We start from the raw sequence: 13274 nt of genomic DNA on the forward strand, positions 1-13274 counted from the left end.
TAAGGCAGAAAGGCAAGTCAGGGCAGAGCTGTACCTCATAGACCATCATTTCTCAGCCACAGTGCTTTGGCGCACAGTGGTGGACTTGTACCCCGCTTTGATTCCTGCTCCACCCAAAGTTTAAATCCCAGCATGTCAGGGCCCTGTCCTGACTCTGCAGGTGCCCAAGTGCTGACAGTAGCAGCAGCATTTCTAGTCAGGCAATGCTGAGAGAATTCAATTGACTTTATGGCTCATTATAATCTACCCTATCCCTTCTAACCTCTTCATTTCACAGATGTTAATGACCCTCTCTTTTTAATGGTCTTGATGTTCCACCAATCAAGCTAGCCTTTGTTTTGCAGTTCTGCGGTCTGTTAGCTGCTCCTGGTAATGAAACTCCTATTTCTCAACCCTACAGACTGTTTTTAACTCATTCCAATGAAGTTATTATTTTTTTGCTTCCATTTTAAGATGAATAATCCAGCGGTAGGCCACTAGCATGTCAGTAACGTTTCCTCCTTAGTTTATTTTTAACTGGAGAAACATCTGCAATGTGTTATATGATGATGCACCTCACTGTCTGACCCCCCCTTTTCAAAATCAAAGATCTGTCCATGGCTGCACCTCAGAGCAGCAATTCTCAACCGATGTGTGGTAGCACCTGGGGATGCCTTGAGATTCTTTCAGGGGTGCTGCACAGTTAGCACTGTTAGGTAGGAACCTGTGCCAGACGTAAGCAGTGCAGTAAAGAGGTGCAAGGTTAACACTACTGCTTAATAAGTTAGTAGTAAATGGGCACCATGTTTTGATTAAATAAAGTTTCCGTATTCAAAACATTCAAGTTCTGTTCAGTAAATTTGAAGGGCTGGTTTTGTGTGTTTAATTAAATTCAAGTTGCCATCTTATTGCAGTTGCATACAAAAATGAGCAAAAAGTTAAATTTAATAAAAACGTGTCACCATTTTACAGCAGACTAAAAGGCAGGATTTCTAACAAGCCAAATATTTTAATATTAGTTTTTATATATTCAAATACATAAAACATTTGGATTGTGAACTCCTGTTATGCCTCAGACCATACTAAATCTGTGGAATGTGAAACGACGTTGAATCCACTGTGAGCAAACCAAAAAAGTGAGAAAATGCCATGAAGCCACATCAGGAGAACTGCAACCAGCTCTGCCCTCCCCTGCAGAAAGGATGTGGGCAAATTGGAGAGTCCAGCAGAGGGCAACAAAGCTGGTTTGAGGGGCAGGGGGGACATGACTTCTGAAAACAGGCTGAGGAAACTGAGCTTATTGAGTCTGGAAAAGGGAAGACTGAGGGCTTTTTAATAACAGGCTTCACTACTGAAGCGGGGATCCGAAGAGGACAGAGCTACTGTTCTCAGTGACAACAGATGGCAGAACAAGGAGCAGTGGTCTCAAGTTGCAGCAAGGGAGGTTTAGGTTGAATATTTGGAAAAAGTTTCTCACTAGGAGGGAGGTGAAGCACTGGACCAGGCTCCTCAGAGAGGTGGTGGAGTCTCCATCCTTGGAAGTTTATAAGACCCAGCTTGACAAAGCCCTAGCTAGGATGATCTAGTCGGGGCTGGTCCTGCCACTAGCACGGTCCAGTTACCCTCCTGAAGTCCCTTCCAGCCCTCACTTTCTCCGAGTCTGATTTATTAAGAAAAGCCCGTGCCCAGTGGGCCCGATCTCCTATAACTCCGCGGCTGGGGAAAGAAGGCAGCCCACACACGTCCGCGCAGCTCGTGCGTTCACCGCTCCAGCCCGCCCCAAGGCCTCAGTGCGCAGGCGCGAGGCCCTCCCAGCAGCCCCCGGGACCCCAAAGGAGCGGGTTCCTCCCCCCGCAACGCACGTCTTAGTGTCTCCGCGCGCCGGACCGGGTTGATCTACGCATGCGCTAGCCAGGCCCCGCGCTTGCGCGCCTGGTAGCTGTGGGAACACCGGGCAGCCGGAGCGCCCAGCAACTCGGAGGCGGTGGCGTGCCGCCGCCCGGGCCGGCGAAGCGAGGAGCGGAGCGGAGACGCAGCAGGACAGGCCCAGACCACGCGCAGGGTCGTCCAGTAGGTGCGGCTGCAGAGCCGGGACAAGCGTAGGGGGGGAGGGGCCGGCGTGGCGTGTGCGGTTGCTATGGGAACAGGCTGCCCAGCTCCGCTCGCCGGCTTCAGAGCAGCCCGCCTCCCCCGCCGGAGCTCTCGAGTGGGCCAGCCCTCCCCCTCCCCCGGTGCGAGGCAGGGGGATCGCCGACGCCGTTGTCCTGTTGTTGCCGTTAGTGGGAAACAGCTGCGAGGCTGTGACGTCTCCGGGCGCGAGAGTGGAACTCTGTTTCCGGCAAGACTCGTCACCAGCGGGAGGCCGGGGCGTGGCCGCCTGTTTGGATCAAACCATTGCAGTCCTTCCCGCGGGGAGGGAATGCGCTGATTGGCGGAGGGGGTCAGAGGCACGTGGCTTATGGACCTGCTCCCAGCTTCGGTGTTAACCCTTGTGGCTCCGCCGAGCTGCCCGGATTGCTTCCTTTACTGGAGTGTCTCCCAACCAAGTGCCACCCAGCCGAGTGCTGCAGCAGCCGCTGGGCCTCTGCTCTGAGGAAGGGGGGGGGGGTCCCCTGGGGTGTCCTGTCTCTGCAGGTGTGCAAGTGCAAGAGATGGCAGAGCAGCAATGCCCCCCTCATCCCCCCCTCCAGCTCCTGGTAGGAGGCTGGGGACAGTGTTTTTAAACTCGTGGAAGATGACAAGTGCCAGGAGAGTTCGGTGGAATCAGTGGTTCAGCCATGTGCCTGGTATCCCACTTGTGACCTTGGCAGTTGCAGGTGCTGGAGGGGAGGGTCCTTGAAGCAGGGCCACCTAGAGTGGGGAGTGTCAACCAGGGTGTCAGGGCAAGTGCTTTGGGTGCCTTTTGAGGGTGCTGCGGGGTGCCTGGCAGTGTCAGTGCTCTTAGGTGTGCCAACACAGATAGACCCAAATAGGAATCTGTAGTGTTAAAAACGTTCTGAGCTATTGTGGGTTTTCAGAGTTTACAACAGAAGCATTGCTCTGGCTTCTTTCTGTCATCAAAAAACAGTGGAAAGTCAAGAGCTGATGTTTTCGAAGGGTCTGAAAAGGTTAAGAAGCACTGATCTGTAGAAATCTATCACTTAGCCATTATCTTCCCCAGCTTTCACCATTATTGGTCTAGGGTTGCCAGAGGAAACTTCTCGAACTGTACTGTTCAAAAGCTGTTAATAGATGACATCCTGGTAAGGGGAGGGAGAACTGATTGGACCAGGGAACTCCTGTTTGGGAGCTGGCTGCTGTGGAAAATGTTTGTCTCCTGGAATTGGCAGATTCAGGCATTGAGGACCAGGACTTTCAAGAGCGAAGGGACCCGTGATTCAGTCCTTGTTCCTCTAGTCTACCTGAGCCAGTTCATTACCTATAGGCCTGGTGAAACTGTTTGGACTTTGTTGAAGGTGACGGATTGCCACCTCCAGACTGGCCTTCTGTCCAGCTGGAATTTTCCCTTCACCTTTTGAGACCAAGATTTTTAGGTTTCATGCTGATTTATGCTAAATTGCTTCCTGGTTATAAAGATACCTGAACTTCTCTGATCTTGTGCTGCTGCTACTTTTGTCTTAAGTGAAGCGTGTTAGATAAGACCCGAGGAGCAACCTTTTGGAAGAGAAAAGGGTATTGTCATATGTTCAGCTATCACTTATTAAGTGCAATTGAAATTCAGGATAAAACTGCATATTACACTTGGACCGTACTAAGGGTGCTTAAAAAGTAAGCATCTGAAAGCTAAAACTTGTTAACTCGTGTTAAGCGCTTTCTGAGCATCTCAAAGTTATGTTGTGTCAGGTGACGGTTAACTCTGAGCTGTGCTGCAGCATAGCTCATGTCCAGGAAACTTCAGTCTGCTCCACGGAGATAAAATGAGCAATTTTAAGACCTCCAGCATCCCTAGATGCACCACTCCAAGCTCCCCCTCTCATCCAGAGCAGGGATAGAGTCCAGGTGTCCTGGTTCATCGCCATGCCCCTGCTCTCCAGCCTTCCAGCCTGGAGTCAGCTGTGCAGACAAACCCATGGCATTATCCATTAACGCACAATTGGTTACAGCAGGGGTTCTCAAACTGTGGGTTGTGACCCCCGGGGGGGTTGCAAGCAACTTAAAAGTTGGGCCATAAACTTCTTAGGGAGTGTGTGCAGCAGCTTGGGAAAGTGGCATGCAGTGGTGATGCAGAGTGGTGGATGGTGGCGGCAGCTGCTATGTGCGAGCTCTCCATCCCCCGCTGCTGCCGTCCAGCACTCGGTCGCGGTATCACAAAGTTTGAGAACCCCTGGGTTCCAGGGTGTTCTAAATATAACATAATTTAACATTCCACGTATTAAATATGATCTAAGTGTAACGTAAAACTTCATAATCCAAATATTTTATACAATTAATATTAAGCTATTTGGACGGTTAGAAATACTGTCTTTTAGTATGCTATAAAATGGTGAAATAAATAGTCTTTTTCACTAGATTATTAACTTTTTGCTCATATTCATATCCAGCTTCAGTAAGATGGCACAGAAACCAGCACTCCAACTGTATTAAACAACTTTAATGTTTTGGGTACAGAAACCTTTTTAAAATCAAAACATGATGTCTGTTTTCAACTAACTAACTTATTAAACAGTAGTATTAACCTTGCATCTCTTTGTTGCACTGTTTACATTTGTCACATTCCTTTTTCCCAGTGGTACCAGAATTTCTTGAAAATATTCCCAAATAGGGTCTTTTTTGCAACCTGCAGCCATGGTAGACTTTTCCTCCAGTTTCTAGGTGTTGAAATCAAAACTAGTTTATGCTTCATAGATTGTTGTTCTTTTTCCTACACTGTTTTGAGCCCAGCTTTGGTCCTTTTCTTGGACACACGGCTCCTTACTCAGCTTCTCTCCCCACTGAACAGAAATTAACAACAAACCAAGCCTCCTCCTCCCTGTGACACAACCCATCATACACTTTCCCATTTACCCTTCCCCAACCCCCCAAACCCTCCTCCTCCTTTCTACTATTGTAACCCTCTGCTCTAGTATTTTAGTATAGAGATATGGATAGGCACCTGAGAAGATAAACTTAACATAGTACATATGCAAAGGATCAAGAAAGAACATTTCACTGAAGAACCCAGAACCATTCTGAAGCAGGGGGTTGGTAATTACTGAGCAGATGGTTGGTTTTCCATGAGCTGGAGAATAAGCTTCTATTATGGGTCCAGAATCAGAAATATTCATAATTTGAGTGCTGAGCTAATTGGAGCTCAGGTAGAACAAAGCAGAGTTTGGTGCCATTCAAGTAGGCTCAGTGGATCATCCTGATCAAGTACTACACATGATGGGGTCTGGTGGAGTCAGAGGCCAGGTTCCAACAGCTGAGATGACTTTGCTGATCCTTTGCATCCAGCAGTGTTAGACCCTGAATCCCTTGTAGAGTAAAGCCCCATATATATGAAATATCATGCCATATGTTTAAAGCTTGATGTCAAAAGTTAGACGTTTTTCACCTCTTTTTTTTTTATCCAGTAGAAAACCAGTCTTGAACTCCAGAGTTTTTAGTAGAGGCTCATTGACTCAACATATTCTTTTATTGAAATTATTTTTAATTGTCATAGAATCATAGAGCAGTAGGGCTGGAAGGAACCCCCTCAGCCCCCTGCGTGAGGCAGGATCATCCCTATCCAAACCATTGTATACAATCTATAATTTGACCTCTGAGTAAGACTACTGCCAATTGTGACACAACACAAGACACAAGTAAACCAGGGGAACCATAGCAGTCAATGTCCTGCTTCTATGAAATGTAACTATACACTCAAGAGATCCCAGGTAGAGGGCCATACTTCCATTACAGAGGAAGGCAAAACCCCCAATCTGACCATGGGCTAAAATTTCTTCCTGGCCCCAAATCAGTCTGATCCTGAGTGGAGGGCAAGACCATCTAGCCAGAAACCTAAATTTATATTAAATTTATAACTTGTGCTATGCTGTATTAAATTCAGAATTCATTTTAAGATGGTGTATTCTTAAAAAGGAAAACATTATAATGTGAATAAAAATATAAAAATCCAATTTAAATTTAAAAATCTGTTTGTTTTTTAATAATTGATTTTTTTTTATTTTTTTTTATTTTATTTTTTTTAATCCGTCTTGGGTAGTGGCTCCTGGTTGGAGAGGCTCACTGCTCACTTCCAGTTTCCCAGAAATTAACTGTGCTGGACCTGGGGAGCAGAACACGCATCACTTTTCCTTTGCTGTTGACCTCATAACTCCCCTTTTTAGGGAGCAGCTTGTGGAAGGCTCACAGAGCCTTTCTATAGGCAGCAGCATGGATCATTCTTTTGGGGCCTTAGGAGGATGGATTGTAATTTGTAACTTTTGTTTTGTCATAGGGGCTTTGATTGCTTGCAGAGAAGTGGCAGTAATTGGGCCAAGGGAAGGACAAGTTGGGGCTAGCCAAGGAATGTTTCATTTTCTGCATAATTGTTATAATTTAAAAAGGAAAGAAGTAGTGGTTTAAAATGGTAGAGATAGCACTGAGATTCTTTTTTAAAAGGAGGAAGCATTCTAAAAGAAAGAGGTTTTACGGAAACAGGCAGAGCTGGAAGCATTCAAGAACTGGAGATAGGTAGAAGTTAAGATCAAACCACACAGTAGCAAGCTAATGTAACCACATTATTTTACCTTGTTCCCCTCATCCTTTCTATATTCATGGTTTTTGTTATAAGCACTTATGCAGCTAGCCATAAGTCTTGCAGTAGAATTAACTTGGATGAACAAGGCAGAGCTCTACTGAAGTCAGGAGTGCTTCAGGCAGATGGAAGGGTCCACTGACTGTTAACTTAGATGGTAATTTTTTAGGATGAGGGCTGAATTATCTGTAGGGCCTGGCATGTGGTCCAAGTCCTTAATATTACTAGTTTTTAATTATTATTTCAAGCTAAGATTGCTGGAGAGCAGATGACATTTTTTGGACCCAGTTGTAACTGAACAGTTGCTTGATACTTAGATTGTCCATCACCAGAGTGCCTAAAATTGAAGCAGAGAATAAAGATGACTTGCTTATAACCTGCACTTAGTGAGATCCAGAACATAGCTGCATTGCAACCAGTTGAAAGCAGCAAACAAATTGACAGGTAAGGTGTAACTTGCTGTATATGTCCAAGGCTGCCCGCTTAGCCTTTTCTAGTCGCGCTGAGCCATCCATGATCCTGTGGACTGACAGTTTGCCCCTGCAACCAGTTACCATGACCACCAAAGCTTCTCGCCTGCCATGTCTTTGATCAAAATTTTAGTCTTGGGGTTGCTGCTACTCCCTGTTCAGTGGTGTATCACTAAGGTTGTCTGCAGGCACGAAGAACTTGGGGCTTTGGCTCCCTTATACCCCACCTAGCGCCAACCCGTTGTTACTGTGGTGTTGCATGGTTGCATTGTTGTTACCAGTCGTTGCTCTCGTTCAGTCTTGTTGGTGTCTTGTCGTTCTCTTGGTCCTTCTCCCAGTAAGGATTCTAGGTCTCTTTTTCAGATATGAGCACTGACTCAGCCGAGCCAGCGTGTGGGTGCGGCTTCCCCCCATGGGGGTTGCCACCAACCATCTCCCTCTGGCTCTCTGCCCTGTCTGAAGTCTGCCCTCAGCTGCTGGGGACTTCTTTCCAGTCCCCCTGTTGGCTCAGCACAGGGCTTTTATAGCCATCTTGCTGCTCCAGTCAGCAAATTGGCGCCAGCATGCGCTTACAAAGCGCATCCATGCCAGTGCTGGCTTTTTTCTTTGTCCCATCGCTGGGCTCCAGCTGGCTGTGACATGAGATGCTACTGTGTTGTTAGTAAGTTTTGTGCAGCGGCATACCCACGGCCTTGCTCCCGAGTCTTAGGGGGCTGTGCCACTGCTGGCATGGTTTGCAGCATGGCTGCTCTGCCCCTGCTGCCCCCTTCCTGAGGCTCAGTATGCTGCAGGGTCACCAGCTTTGATGGCAGCGTGGTGATTCTGCTGCCGGTGGGCTTGGTGGCATGGGGCCTTTGGCATTGCCGCTGGATCCCCATGGCTTGGTGGATCCCTTGCCCCTGCAACATAAGGCAAAAAAATAAAAAAGAGCCCTCCAAGAAAATGTAGGTTATGGCCCTAGCTGTGGAATTGAGGTCAGTGTCTCTACAATAATCAAAGTTCAAGGATGAACAATTTATAATTGAAAGTAGATTTGACAAACTTAATTAGAAGCTGTCACAGGCCAGCATGGTGCTGTTCCACAGAAAATGATTCTCTCTCCCTAGTTGCCTGTTAGTTAATTAAAGAGAATCAGTAATAAAATCCAAAAAATGTTATATCTCAAGAGCAAAACTTAAAGGATGTTAAAGATTGAAGGAAATGAGTTCTTCAATGGCTAGAGACCTGTAATGTTAGAATATTCATTAAGATGTGATATAAAACTTTTTAATGCAATAGGAAACATAAAGATAAGTGGAAGATGAGAAATGTTCATTTAATTCACATTTCTGGCTACATTTCTGAGGAAACCTCTTAATATAACTATGTTAATGCCATGTATGCTTTACATATCATATTTACTCAAATCCAAGATGAGGTCATCACTCCTTTCCCTCTTCCCCGCCCCCCCCCCCCATTTAACAAGCTGGTGCTCTGACTCTGGTCCCTGCTTGAACTCACAGCCACTGCCCCCTCCCTCCATCTTGCACTGCTGCCTCCCCATGCTGCCTGCACTGTCCTCTCCTGCCACGATTGACACTCTGGCTCTGGCCCAGCCACACAATAGTGGCAGTGGCCCTGGCCCAGCTTTGGGGCTGTGGTTGTAGGTGCCACTGTTGCTGCATGGCTGGGCTGGGGTCAGAGTGATTGTGTGCTATGCTCTGGGGCTGGAGCTGGAGCTGTAAGAAGTGGAAGGATGAGCCAGGTGCCAGAGGGTGTAGGCAAATTATTGTGGAGTCATGGATAATGAGGGGGAGGTGCCAGAGGATGGGCCAAGCTTGGGGGTGGGGAAGTGGTGTTCAGTGGAGGCAGGCAGCAAGGGGAGAGGGTAGGGGCATGCCACTTGACTCTCCTACTGCCTGCTCCCCCTACCACTGCTTGCCATGCTGCAGTGAAGGGGAGGACCAGTTTAAGACAACTATCCAATAATTCATAAACTAACTCTGAATTAGATGCTAGACATAAAAAATTATAACAAGTTTTATAAATTTTCCATATCTATAATCTAATTATTGAGGAGCCATCTTAACTTCAAAGTAATCTTGGATTCAGGTAAATACAGCAACTGAAATATACCAGATAAATTGTTTAGGCTGAAGGACATGCACTCCAAGGCCTGAAACCTTCTGCCTACCCATGCAAGTTGAGCTCCAAAGAGGCTAGTTCAGAGTAGCTGCTTAGTTGGTTCCTTTGTGTCACATTAGAAAGCAGGAAGTTACATGGATCTCAGATTGCTGTGTATGGCTGCATTAAAAGCAGGTGCTTTGTAAGAACCTGGACATGACTTCTAACTACAGTAAGATTTCCAGTTTAGCTTTTTTAATTCCTTTAAGCACACTGGTGTTAGGAAGCTGTCTCTCTTAATCCACTGGTGGAATCTTTTCCTTACATGCTGCAGTGCAAGAGGTGGGTAATTGAAAGCAAATCTTTGCACCAGGCAAGAGAAACTTGCTATGTAGCATTCAGTCTACCCTTGTGTGGTAGAACTATACCAGTTAGAATATATAATGACTCTCCATGCCTGTGGAGAAATGGTCTGGCTTTTCCTCTTGAGCCATGAACAGACAAAGTGGTTACAGCATTACATAAATATAATTAGAGGTGGACCGGTATACCAGTCCAAATCAGATCGGCACCAATAAAGGGAAAGTTGACATTATTGGCAATTGGCTTTTTCTGACTGGTGTAGCCAATAATGTCACTGATAAATGCTGCGTGTATGTGTGCAGCTGCAGTATGTACGCAGCCAGGAAGGCAGCCTGGTAGTGTGAAAAGCAGCGTCCAGCCAGTAAGTTGGGGGAGGGAGGGAAGAGACATGGGGGAGCAGATTAAGTCCCCTATGGTGAGGGAGGGAGTGGGGCAGGGGCATGTGCCTCCCTGGATTTGTGTATGGAACGAGGGTGGGCTGCCTGCTGCAGGCTCAGGGCTAGGCGCTGTGCTGGACTCCTCCCAGCCGGGCCAGGGCCGGAGCAGTGCTGGGGGGGGGGGATCTACAGGGTGGGCTATAGACACCTGAAAATTCTCTGTAGCCCCCCTCCCAGTGCTGCCACTGCCCACCCCGAGCACAGACCCAGTCCAGCCTGCCTGCTGGGAAGAGGCCAGCACAATCCCTGGCCCTGAGCCTGCAACAGGCAGACTGCCCTTGCTCCATGCATAAATCTAGGGGGCACATGCCCCCCCTGCCTCCCCCGGGGTTGTGCACAGCAGCAAGGAGCCATGCCCCCTTCCCATCCCCTCTTTACTCTGGATGAGCTGCCTGTGGTTCTGTTCCATACCCCGCCCTGCCCAGGCTGGGCAGCCCCAGCCCCACTGCCCCCCCTCACTGTGGGGGCCTCAATCTGCCCTTCCCCATGCCTCCCCACCACAGACATACCAGCCAAGCTACAGGGCTGCAATACTGGCTATTGGATCAGTATCCGATATGGCTGGTTAAGAGTTGGCCATTGGTATCGGCCAAAAAAATCTTTACCAGTGCACCCCTAATGGTAATATAGATATCTCTATAGTTCCATACGGAAGAAGTGTTGTATGGTTATTATGGCTTCAGCACTTTACAGAAGAGGTGGGGTCTTGGCAGTTGTTTCATAGCAGTGGGGAGGGAGGAAGGGAAAGCTTGGAAAATATTAATGGGGAGACTTATAAGCATGTGAGGGTCTTAGAGAGAGGCAGGAGAGAGGCTTTGAAAAGCAGAAGCAAGAAGAAGGTAAATGAGACTTAGAGTAAGGAAGTGAGTTTTTGACTCAACTTTGGACAATGCTAGATGGCAGCTTCCAGTCTTTTCTGCTATTGGCTTTTAATCATAGATTGTATGAGGGGACTCAAGCTACCTGCTTGTGTTGTGCACAGTAGAGAAAATCCAAGACAAAATGATTTTTTTCCCCTTTGGTAACTATAAACAGTTTATTTCTACTATGAGGAACAAAGAATTCTGACTTGGATGGAGTTTATGATAGTTGTTGAAAAATGAAAACTGATGGCATCTACAAAGAGTTGCATTAATATACTAAGTCTTAGACTTGATGAATTTGTGGAAGCGATTCTTTTGATGACTGGTGGCTTAGAATTATGAGGAAATCCCAGATGACCTCAGGGGCTCCATGACTGACAATCTTCAAGAATGGAGACAAGTCCAACCATGGAAACTATAGAGGGATCACCTTGCTGTCCATCGTAGGAAAGATCATTGTGAGAATCCTTCTGAACTGTCTCCTTCCTCTTGCTGAAGAGTTCCTCCTAGAATTTCAGTGTGGGTTTAGAGCATCAAGAAACACAACTGACATCATCTTCACAGCTTGCCAGCTGAAGGAGAAACTTTGGGAACAACATAAGCCTCTCTATATGGCCTTCTTTGGCCTTACAAAAGCTTTTGAATCTGTCTGCTGAGAAGTGTTGTGGAGAATCCTTCTGAAGTATGGATGCCCACTGAAATTTGTCACCATTCTCTGCCTGTTCCATGACAGTATGTGAGTGGTGGTTCCCAGTAATGGATCTATCACAGATCCCTTTGAGGTTAAAACTGGAGTTAAACACAGCTGCATCATCGCTCCCACACTTCTCAATATTCCTTGCCATGATGTTGCATCTGTCCATCAACAAGCTTCCAGCTGGGGTGGAGCTAAACTACCAAATGGATGGTAAGTTGTTTAACCTCAAGAGTGGTTTTGGTTTTGGCTTTGGCTTTGGTTTTGGCTCAAGACACAGCTAAGACAATCATTGAGCTTCAGTATGCTGATGATGTTGTAGTGTGTGCTGACTTGGAAGCAGACCTTCAGGCAATCATCAATGTCTTTACTGAGGCATACAAGATGGGACTAACGCTAAGGTCCTCCACCAACAAGTTGGTAATGAACAGTCTCTAGCTCTAGTAATCCAGATCCATGATGACACTCTGGAAAATGTTGAGTATTTCTTGTACCTTGGAAATCATCTGTTGCAGAAGGCTAACATTGACAAAGAAATCCAAATTGCCTCAAATGTGCAAGTGCAGCCTTTGGATGCCTGAAGAAACACAAGTTCACAGATTATGACATCAGGTCCCAAACCAAGCTCATGGTTTATCAAGTAGGTGTAATCCCCACCTTGCTGAACAGAGCCGAGGCATGGACAACGTACAGGAGACATCTAAAGTTATTGGAGAAGTACTATCCACACTGCATGCAGAAGTCCTTCAAATCCAGTGAGAAGTTAGCATCCTCCTGCAAGCAAACACTATGAGTATTGAGGCAACGATCACCTGGCATCAACTTTGTTGAGTCAGCCAACTCATCCGGATGTCTGACTTCAGACTCCGGAAGCAAGCTTTATTTTCCCAGCTCAGCTAAAGTGTACGCTTAAGAGGACAGCAGAGAAAGTGTTTCAGGGGCATCCTCATGGCCAACTTAAAAAAAATGCAATATCCATAACTCATGGGAGACTGTTGCTCAGGACTGCCCCAAATGGAGGAAGAGTCTGTTGCAGGGATCTTAGTACTTTGAAACCTCATGACAACAACAGGAGATGGAGAAGTGGGAACAGCAAAAAGTGTGTCACAGACCAAATAAAAATCCAGATCCACCAACCCTGCATGGAAACAGATGTCTGAGCTCAGTAGAGTCTGTCAGTCCCAAATAGGGCTCATCAGCCATCTTCCGACCCATAGATAAGGCAGTCATGGAGGATATTTGTGGCATGATGAAGGGCATGGATGTCTATTTGCTTTTGCTCTGGGCCATTATAAAAATAGTTATGGCGACACAAAGGTGAAGTCTGTTTCTAGCCTAAGGATGCACAATCAGATCAAACTCTGGCAGTCTGAGTCGATAATTCATCATATAATGTGTTAATGTGTTTTCTTACAAAGATAAGATTTATTGTCTTTTCCTGTATATAGTTTCATTTCTAGTTGACAAGCAATACCTCTTCTAGCTTGTTAGAATTGAGTACTTGATAAAACTGATACCATATATTGTTAATTTTCTAAGTATGTGAAAGTCTCTCTCCGCATGTTCTTTGTCTTGTTCCTGCTTTATTGTAATAAACAGCTTTTATTATTTATTGAATTGTCAGCTTCTGAATATTTATAATGTTGG

General features: G+C 46.3%; 1 protein-coding gene across 1 annotated transcript in view; it reads left to right on the forward strand.

Moving 5' to 3' along the window:
- Nucleotides 1-1904: 1904 nt before the first annotated feature.
- Nucleotides 1905-13274, forward strand: part of ARMC2 (armadillo repeat containing 2) — a 130146-nt gene continuing 118776 nt past the window's right edge. Inside the window, 1 exon segment of the mRNA XM_090031771.1 lies at nt 1905-2049. The gene's annotated coding sequence lies outside the window, so the exon portion shown is untranslated.

This window comes from Crocodylus siamensis, chromosome 1, assembly GCF_052110815.1.
Source record: "Crocodylus siamensis isolate JL-2025a chromosome 1, ASM5211081v1, whole genome shotgun sequence".
NCBI classification, from domain to species: Eukaryota; Metazoa; Chordata; order Crocodylia; family Crocodylidae; genus Crocodylus; species Crocodylus siamensis.